This window comes from Urocampus carinirostris, chromosome 16, assembly GCF_059441175.1.
Source record: "Urocampus carinirostris isolate Australia breed hairy pipefish chromosome 16, RoL_Ucar_1.0, whole genome shotgun sequence".
NCBI classification, from domain to species: Eukaryota; Metazoa; Chordata; class Actinopteri; order Syngnathiformes; family Syngnathidae; genus Urocampus; species Urocampus carinirostris.
The window spans coordinates 16,944,358-16,954,328 of NC_142364.1; positions in this window are offsets into that span (position 1 = coordinate 16,944,358).

Genomic DNA, 9,971 nt, shown 5'->3' on the forward strand with positions numbered 1-9,971 from the left:
TTTTTCTGTTGGCAATGTAGACACCACAAGGTTTTGAATGAAACCACTAGTTTTTAAGTGAGTCGAGACAGGAAAACTTGTTTGCGGTTTGGAGGGACCCTTTGCTAAATTACCCCTGAAGCTTTGGGCTTTGTGACCCCAGCGGTTACCCTGGCCTTTCTGAGCCCAGTTGTGGCCCTTGGGCCCCTGAGCCCAACGGTGGCCCTTGTCCTCCTGACCCCAGCGGTGGACAACTCTACTTTCCCCTTTATTGATTGACTTTGGCATAGTAGTAGTTGGAGAGGGGGGGATACTTGCTTTTCTTGGTGGAATTGTGGACCTGACAACGTTTTGAGTTAGGCTGCTGGTTGTTGAAGGAGTTAAGAACGGAAAATTTGCTTGCGGTTTAGAGGGAACCTTTGCTATACTGCCTCTGAATCTTTGGGCTTTGTGACCCCAGCGGTGGCCCTTGCCATTCTGAGCCCAGTGGTGGCCATGGTCCTTCTGAGCCCAGCGGTGGTCGATTCTACTCTCACCTTTATTGATTGCCTTTGGGTTAGTAGTAGTTGGAGAAGGGATATTGCCTACTTTTTCTGTTGGCAATGTGGACACCACAAGGTTTTGAATGAAACCACTAGTTTTTAAGTGAGTCGAGACAGGAAAACTTGTTTGAGGTTTGGAGGGACCCTTTGCTAAATTACCCCTGAAGCTTTGGGCTTTGTGACCCCAGCGGTGGCCCTGCACTTCCTGAGCCCAGCGGTGGCCCTTGTCCTCCTGATTCCAGCGGTGGCCAACTCTACTCTTACCTTTATTAATTGCCTTTGGCTTAGTAGTAGTTGGAGAGGGGGGATTACTTTCTTTTCCTGGTGGAATTGTGGACCTGACAACGTTTTGAGTTGGGCTGCTGGTAGTTGAAGGAGTTAAGAATGGAAAATTTGCTTGCGGTTTAGAGGGAACCTTTGCTATACTGCCTCTGAATCTTTGGGCTTTGTGACCCCAGCGGTGACCCTTGCCATTCTGAGCCCAGTGGTGGCCACTGTCCTTCTGAGCCCAGGGGTGGACATTGTTTTTCTGAGCCCAGCGGTGGTCGATTCTACTCACACCTTTATTGATTGCCTTTGGGTTAGTAGTAGTTGGAGAAGGGATATTGCCTGCTTTTTCTGTTGGCAATGTGGACACCACAAGGTGTTGAATGAAACCACTAGTTTTTAAGTGAGTCGAGACAGGAAAACTTGTTTGCGGTTTGGAGGGACCCTTTGCTAAATTACCCCTGAAGCTTTGGGCTTTGTGACCCCAGCGGTTACCCTGGCCTTTCTGAGCCCAGTTGTGGCCCTTGGGCCCCTGAGCCCAACGGTGGCCCTTGTCCTCCTGACCCCAGCGGTGGACAACTCTACTTTCCCCTTTATTGATTGACTTTGGCATAGTAGTAGTTGGAGAGGGGGGGATACTTGCTTTTCTTGGTGGAATTGTGGACCTGACAACGTTTTGAGTTAGGCTGCTGGTTGTTGAAGGAGTTAAGAACGGAAAATTTGCTTGCGGTTTAGAGGGAACCTTTGCTATACTGCCTCTGAATCTTTGGGCTTTGTGACCCCAGCGGTGGCCCTTGCCATTCTGAGCCCAGTGGTGGCCATGGACCTTCTGAGCCCAGCGGTGGTCGATTCTACTCTCACCTTTATTGATTGCCTTTGGGTTAGTAGTAGTTGGAGAAGGGATATTGCCTACTTTTTCTGTTGGCAATGTGGACACCACAAGGTTTTGAATGAAACCACTAGTTTTTAAGTGAGTCGAGACAGGAAAACTTGTTTGCGGTTTGGAGGGACCCTTTGCTAAATTACCCCTGAAGCTTTGGGCTTTGTGACCCCAGCGGTGGCCCTGCACTTCCTGAGCCCAGCGGTGGCCCTTGTCCTCCTGATTCCAGCGGTGGCCAACTCTACTCTTACCTTTATTAATTGCCTTTGGCTTAGTAGTAGTTGGAGAGGGGGGATTACTTTCTTTTCCTGGTGGAATTGTGGACCTGACAACGTTTTGAGTTGGGCTGCTGGTAGTTGAAGGAGTTAAGAATGGAAAATTTGCTTGCGGTTTAGAGGGAACCTTTGCTATACTGCCTCTGAATCTTTGGGCTTTGTGACCCCAGCGGTGACCCTTGCCATTCTGAGCCCAGTGGTGGCCACTGTCCTTCTGAGCCCAGGGGTGGACATTGTTTTTCTGAGCCCAGCGGTGGTCGATTCTACTCACACCTTTATTGATTGCCTTTGGGTTAGTAGTAGTTGGAGAAGGGATATTGCCTGCTTTTTCTGTTGGCAATGTGGACACCACAAGGTGTTGAATGAAACCACTAGTTTTTAAGTGAGTCGAGACAGGAAAACTTGTTTGCGGTTTGGAGGGACCCTTTGCTAAATTACCCCTGAAGCTTTGGGCTTTGTGACCCCAGCGGTTACCCTGGCCTTTCTGAGCCCAGTTGTGGCCCTTGGGCCCCTGAGCCCAACGGTGGCCCTTGTCCTCCTGAGCCCAGCTGTGTCCATCGTTTTTATGAGCCCAGGGGTGGACATTGTTTTTCTGAGCCCAATGGTGGCCGACTCTACTCTCACCTTTATTGATTGCCTTTAGATTAGTCGTAGTTGGAGAAGGGGAATTGCCTGCTTTTTCTGTTGGCAATGTGGACACCACAAGGTTTTGAATTAAACCACTAGTTTTTAAGTGAGTCGAGACAGGAAAACTTGTTTGCGGTTTGGAGGGACCCTTTGCTAAATTACCCCTGAAGCTTTGGGCTTTGTGACCCCAGCGGTGGCCCTGCCCTCCCTGAGCCCAGCGGTGGCCCTTGTCCTGATTCCAGCGGTGGCCAACTCTACTCTTAACGTTATTAATTGCCTTTGGCTTAGTAGTAGTTGGAGAGGGGGGATTACTTGCTTTTCCTGGTGGAATTGTGAACCTGACAACGTTTTGAGTTAGGCTGCTGGTTGTTGAAGGAGTTAAGAATGGAAAATTTGCTTGCGGTTTGGAGGGACCCTTTGCTAAATTACCCCTGAAGCTTTGGGCTTTGTGACCCCAGCGGTGGCCCTGCCCTTCCTGAGCCCAGTGGTGGCCATTGTTCTTATGAGCCCAGCTGTGTCCATCGTTTTTATGAGCCCAGGGGTGGACATTGTTTTTCTGAGCCCAATGGTGGCCGACTCTACTCTCACCTTTATTGATTGCCTTTAGATTAGTCGTAGTTGGAGAAGGGGAATTGCCTGCTTTTTCTGTTGGCAATGTGGACACCACAAGGTTTTGAATGAAACCACTAGTTTTTAAGTGAGTCGAGACAGGAAAACTTGTTTGCGGTTTGGAGGGACCCTTTGCTAAATTACCCCTGAAGCTTTGGGCTTTGTGACCCCAGCGGTGGCCCTGCCCTCCCTGAGCCCAGCGGTGGCCCTTGTCCTGATTCCAGCGGTGGCCAACTCTACTCTTAACGTTATTAATTGCCTTTGGCTTAGTAGTAGTTGGAGAGGGGGGATTACTTGCTTTTCCTGGTGGAATTGTGGACCTGACAACGTTTTGAGTTAGGCTGCTGGTTGTTGAAGGAGTTAAGAATGGAAAATTTGCTTGCGGTTTGGAGGGACCCTTTGCTAAATTACCCCTGAAGCTTTGGGCTTTGTGACCCCAGCGGTGGCCCTGCCCTTCCTGAGCCCAGTGGTGGCCATTGTTCTTATGAGCCCAGCTGTGTCCATCGTTTTTATGAGCCCAGGGGTGGACATTGTTTTTCTGAGCCCAATGGTGGCCGACTCTACTCTCACCTTTATTGATTGCCTTTAGATTAGTCGTAGTTGGAGAAGGGGAATTGCCTGCTTTTTCTGTTGGCAATGTGGACACCACAAGGTTTTGAATGAAACCACTAGTTTTTAAGTGAGTCGAGACAGGAAAACTTGTTTGCGGTTTGGAGGGACCCTTTGCTAAATTACCCCTGAAGCTTTGGGCTTTGTGACCCCAGCGGTGGCCCTGCCCTCCCTGAGCCCAGCGGTGGCCCTTGTCCTGATTCCAGCGGTTGCCAACTCTACTCTTAACGTTATTAATTGCCTTTGGCTTAGTAGTAATTGGAGAGGGGGGATTACTTGCTTTTCCTGGTGGAATTGTGAACCTGACAACGTTTTGAGTTAGGCTGCTGGTTGTTGAAGGAGTTAAGAATGGAAAATTTGCTTGCGGTTTGGAGGGACCCTTTGCTAAATTACCCCTGAAGCTTTGGGCTTTGTGACCCCAGCGGTGGCCCTGCCCTTCCTGAGCCCAGTGGTGGCCATTGTTCTTATGAGCCCAGCTTTGTCCATCGTTTTTATGAGCCCAGGGGTGGACATTGTTTTTCTGAGCCCAATGGTGGCCGACTCTACTCTCACCTTTATTGATTGCCTTTAGATTAGTCGTAGTTGGAGAAGGGGAATTGCCTGCTTTTTCTGTTGGCAATGTGGACACCACAAGGTTTTGAATGAAACCACTAGTTTTTAAGTGAGTCGAGACAGGAAAACTTGTTTGCGGTTTGGAGGGACCCTTTGCTAAATTACCCCTGAAGCTTTGGGCTTTGTGACCCCAGCGGTGGCCCTGCCCTCCCTGAGCCCAGCGGTGGCCCTTGTCCTGATTCCAGCGGTGGCCAACTCTACTCTTAACGTTATTAATTGCCTTTGGCTTAGTAGTAGTTGGAGAGGGGGGATTACTTGCTTTTCCTGGTGGAATTGTGAACCTGACAACGTTTTGAGTTAGGCTGCTGGTTGTTGAAGGAGTTAAGAATGGAAAATTTGCTTGCGGTTTGGAGGGACCCTTTGCTAAATTACCCCTGAAGCTTTGGGCTTTGTGACCCCAGCGGTGGCCCTGCCCTTCCTGAGCCCAGTGGTGGCCATTGTTCTTATGAGCCCAGCTTTGTCCATCGTTTTTATGAGCCCAGGGGTGGACATTGTTTTTCTGAGCCCAATGGTGGCCGACTCTACTCTCACCTTTATTGATTGCCTTTAGATTAGTCGTAGTTGGAGAAGGGGAATTGCCTGCTTTTTCTGTTGGCAATGTGGACACCACAAGGTTTTGAATGAAACCACTAGTTTTTAAGTGAGTCGAGACAGGAAAACTTGTTTGCGGTTTGGAGGGACCCTTTGCTAAATTACCCCTGAAGCTTTGGGCTTTGTGACCCCAGCGGTGGCCCTGCCCTCCCTGAGCCCAGCGGTGGCCCTTGTCCTGATTCCAGCGGTGGCCAACTCTACTCTTAACGTTATTAATTGCCTTTGGCTTAGTAGTAGTTGGAGAGGGGGGATTACTTGCTTTTCCTGGTGGAATTGTGGACCTGACAACGTTTTGAGTTAGGCTGCTGGTTGTTGAAGGAGTTAAGAATGGAAAATTTGCTTGCGGTTTGGAGGGACCCTTTGCTAAATTACCCCTGAAGCTTTGGGCTTTGTGAACCCAGCGGTGGGCCTGCCCTTCCTGAGCCCAGTGGTAGCCAGTGTCCTTTTGAGCCCAGCGGTGGCTATTGTCCTTCTGAGCCCAATGGTCTCCATTGTCCTTCTGAGCCCAGCGGTGGATGGGCTGCCTGTCAACTTTATTGATGGTCTTTGGGTAAGTAGTAGTTGGAGAATGAGGGTTAATTACACTCTCTGTAGGATAGGGCAACCTGACGAGGTTTGGGGCAAAAATGTTGTTTTTCAAATTGGTTGGGACTGGAAACCTTTTAGAGGGACGCTTTGCTATACTGCCCCTGTAGCTTTGGACTTTGTGACCCCAGCGGTGGCCCTGGCTTCTATGAGCCCAGCGGTGGCCATTGTCCTTGTTAGCCCAACGGTGGCCAAATCTGTCACCTTTATTGATTGCTTTTGGGTTAGTAGTAAATATAGGAGTATTATCTACTTTTTCTGATGGAAATGTGGACCTGAAAATGTTTTGAATTAAATTGGTAGTTGTTAAATGACTTAAGACTGGAAAACTTGCTGGCGGTCTGAAGGGACCCTGTACTTTACTGCCCCTGAAGCTTTGGACTTTGTGGTCCCAGCGGTGACCCTGGCCCTTGTTACTCCAGCGGTGACCCTGGCCTTTGTTGCCCCAGCGGTGACCCTGGCCCTTGTTGCCCCAGCGGTGACCCTGGCCCTTGTTGCCCCAGCGGTGACCCTGGCCCTTGTTGCCCCAGCGGTGACCCTGGCCCTTGTTGCCCCATTTGTGGCCCTGACCCTTGAGGCCACAGAGATGATCAAGGCCATGCTTTCCACTACAAGTTATATCAGAACTTGTCATTGTTATAGTCCAAGATGGGAATGTAGTTGCGTCAGATCGTATTGTAGTATGACTACCTCTTTTTAATGGTCGTTTTGTCACTATAAAATAAGATGTCATAGCTATTGACGAAGATTTTGCAACAGGATAGGGTGTAGACGGGTTTGCAGGCGTTGGAATGTATCGGGTGATTGTTTGAAAAGCTTCAGAATCAGAAATTGCAGTAATTAAGGAACTTCCCTGAGCTAGATGAGAAGTCAAATAGGTGGTTTCGATCCCTGAAGAAGTTATCCGTACTCGGTACGGAGTGGTCTTTTTTGAAGCAGATATAAGCTGTATTGAAGTGATATGAGGTGGACTAGTGAATTTTGAAGGTTTTTCAGTTACTGCGAATGCAGGTTTTGGTGCCAATAGAATTCTTGTTCCAAGGGTGAGCAAAGACATCGTTTTAGTAGGTATGGGAACACTTCTTCCAATTGTTGCATTCTGAGACATAGACAGCCTTATAGGTGTTTGAATCCATGTAGTAGCTGTCCCAGTTGTTGCTAGGGTCCTTGGAGAAGTTTTAGCCAAAATTGGCGTGGGAGTCTTCATTGCTAAAGTGGACGCTGTAGGCAGATTTATAGTGGTTGAAGACTTACGACTAGTTTTTAATGTTGATGTTTCTACATCAGCAGTCTGAGCTCGAGCAGGGTTTGCAGTTCCAAGGATTTCATTAAATGATGTCATACCCATTGATGTCCTTTGTGTTTTTGTCACTGGAAATGTTTTACTTGGAAACTCCATAAGAGCAGATGTTGGTTCTCCAGAGGACTTTTTTGTATTAAGATGGGACATAAACCGGACTGGACTAGATGGAGATATAGCAATGTTAGTTTCAAATGTTGCAGTCATTCCAGAAATTGACACGGGTGTAGAAGTCCCAGAAATGTTTATAGCTATTGCAGTGCCTGGAGATTCTGTCATAGGAACTTGAAAGGGAGATGTTGCTAAAATGGCAGCTGTTGGCGACAGATAACTGGTTAATATAGGGGTTGTCATAACAATAAATGTAGGCCTTGGCGTTATTGAAAATGTTCGAGGAACCGACGATGCTGAAAAAGTGCTTGGCAGAATTTTGTAGGAAATCGCGATTTTTGATGATGATGAAGACTCAACGGTTGAGATCGTAGTCATATTTGGTGTTATTCCAAGTGCACTTATTGAAAACATTTTTCCAGGCAATCCAGTATCTGAAGTGATTGGATTTTGACCTGTGGTAGATTTAGACCTCAAAGAAGTTATCCCAAAGAGAGTAGTCCAAAATTTTGTAGTTATCTGATCATTTTTTCTAAGAGCAACCTGAGCGGAAGAGGGATTTTTTTCCCACTGGTTGGACACAAAAAGGACTGCAGTGGTGTAAGCTATACCAGGTTTTGCAGTCGCTGCAAATATTTTATTTATTTTATGAGTAGTCATTGCAAGAGTGTCTGTTGGAGCGAGATTCACAGTTAATTCAGGCATAGCCATAACTAAAGTGCGAACTGTTTGTGAACCTGAGATAGCTGTTGTTCTTGTATAAGATGTTGACAACATTTTAGCTGGTGTTAGAATATTGGTTGTTCCAATTGCTGCGCTCACTGATGAACATTGTGTGGCAGATGCTGGAAAAAGAGTAGACAGAGTTTGGGAAGAAACTGTGGTTTGAGAAGTCGATAGAGACCTGGCCTTGGTTGGAATTTGACTCCAGGGAGTTTCAAGTACCGACTTTTTCAGAGCAGTTGTTTCAGGTATCGAGGTTTCTTTATAAGCTGTCTTTTTGGAAGTTATCATAAAGGTGGGCATCTTAGTTTGTTTTTCAGTGGTTGGAGTCCTGGATGTTTTGGTCATCTTACTTGTTGTAACGGTCATCTCATTCCCTGGAGTAATTGGATTTGGTTCTTGTGAGGGACTTGTCATTCCTGATCCGTTGGTGGGGGGGAGTGCAGAAATTGAGGAAAATACACCATTTGTCTCTGCAGAAGTAGATATCAATGCTTCAGAAGTAAGTTTTGTTAGAGCATATAATGCAGACACTGATGTCATGGAGTCAGTAAATCCTTTGGATGTTTTTAAAGTTGTACTCTCAGGGAATGTTTTACCAAGTGCTGCAGTCTCACGAACACTTATCCAAGGTGCCACAGTCACTGGGAAAGTGGTATATTTTGAGAATGTTGTTGCTGAGGCCAAATTGAGTGTACGTTTAGTCGATAAGGAAGAATTACTGCTAATTTCTTTCAGTAAAGAAATTAATTTAGCTGACTCGGTTGTCAACAGGATGGTTGGTGAACTCGGACCAATTGTTGCCCCAAGTGTTGCAGTGCCCAGAGAAGCTTTCCCAGATGTTGCAGTCATGATATTAGTTGGAGTTGCTTTGGAGGAAGATTTCACTGAAGTAGATTTACACAGTGTTGCAGGGGTTGAAGTTGAATCTATTGCTGTTTGATGTTTTGCAATCATTGTCACAGTTGATTTAGTCCATAGGAACCTCGTCATGGGGGACATGGTCCACATAGAAATTGTTAGATCTTGGGAGTGAGGTTTATCTAAAGTAGATACTGTAGTTGGGATTGCGAGTATTGAATTTTGGCTGCTCTTTGATTTGTCTGAGGCAGTGAACGCAGATGTAGATAGTGCTTCAGTTACTACTGTGGTTCCTGTGTTGGATAAAGTCATAATACGGGTTCTGCCAACAGCTGTCGAAATTGGCGAAAATGTTGGGAAAGAAGTGTAAGAGAAAGTGGGGATTGTTCCTAAACTGGATCCTACAAATTGGATATCAGTCGGTGTAGGCGGGCCTTTGGCATTTGCCAGTAATGTTGTCCCTGTCAAAAGTTGTGTCATTCCTGGAGCTGTCCATAGTCCCTTAGTTGAATCACTTGTCTCATGTGTCACCATCGGAAGAGCAGTTGTAATAATTGAGGCTTTGGAGGAAGTTGCCTTTTTAAATTTAGTAGGCAGGTTGACAATGGTTGAGGGAAGCCTACTAGGTGTTTCTGGTACTGCTGGAAGAATAGAAGTAGGCCTTTGTGGGGCAGAGGTCATTTGCATTCCCTGATGTGACATGGATAATACTGCTGTGGGTGGAACCCGACCAGATCGTGATGTTTTCAACATGCTTGTGGTGATTTGAGTCAAACCTGTGGTTTCTCCTATTACTCGTGATACTGGAATAAATATTCCAGTTGACTCAGACAATGTTGAAGATCCATTTATAGATTGGGTGTGTTTTGATATTCTAAGAGCAGATTTTGTAGACGTTATTGCTGTAGTTTGAGCTGACCTACTAGTTGTTGGCACGACAAAAGTTGGTTCATTTTTTCCAGACCCAAATAAGATGGAAAATGGCGACAACATTGACTTTGTTGAAGGAAATGATGTAGGACTGACTAAAGTAATTAGAATCTGATTGCCAGTTACACTCTCTTTTAATGGAAACGTCTCATTTGTTGCCTTCACCACTGAATTTATCTGAGGTGTTTCAAATACTGGAGAGGTTACAGTTTTGTTGGGACTCGTTACTGAAGTCCATGGTGTAGACCGCATTGCATTGTTTGGATTAAGACTACTGGTTGTTTTGGATTTTACCATCAGTGAAGACAATGTTGGACCAAGAAATGTACTCAATACTGGATGAGATCTAGAAACAAAAGCAGAATATTGAGTGGGACTAGTGGGTGTGTCAAATGTGTTAAAAGAGGTTTCCAATTTTAAAAAATTACTAATTTTGTCTTGAGAAGTTTTCATAGTTAAAGTGATTGATG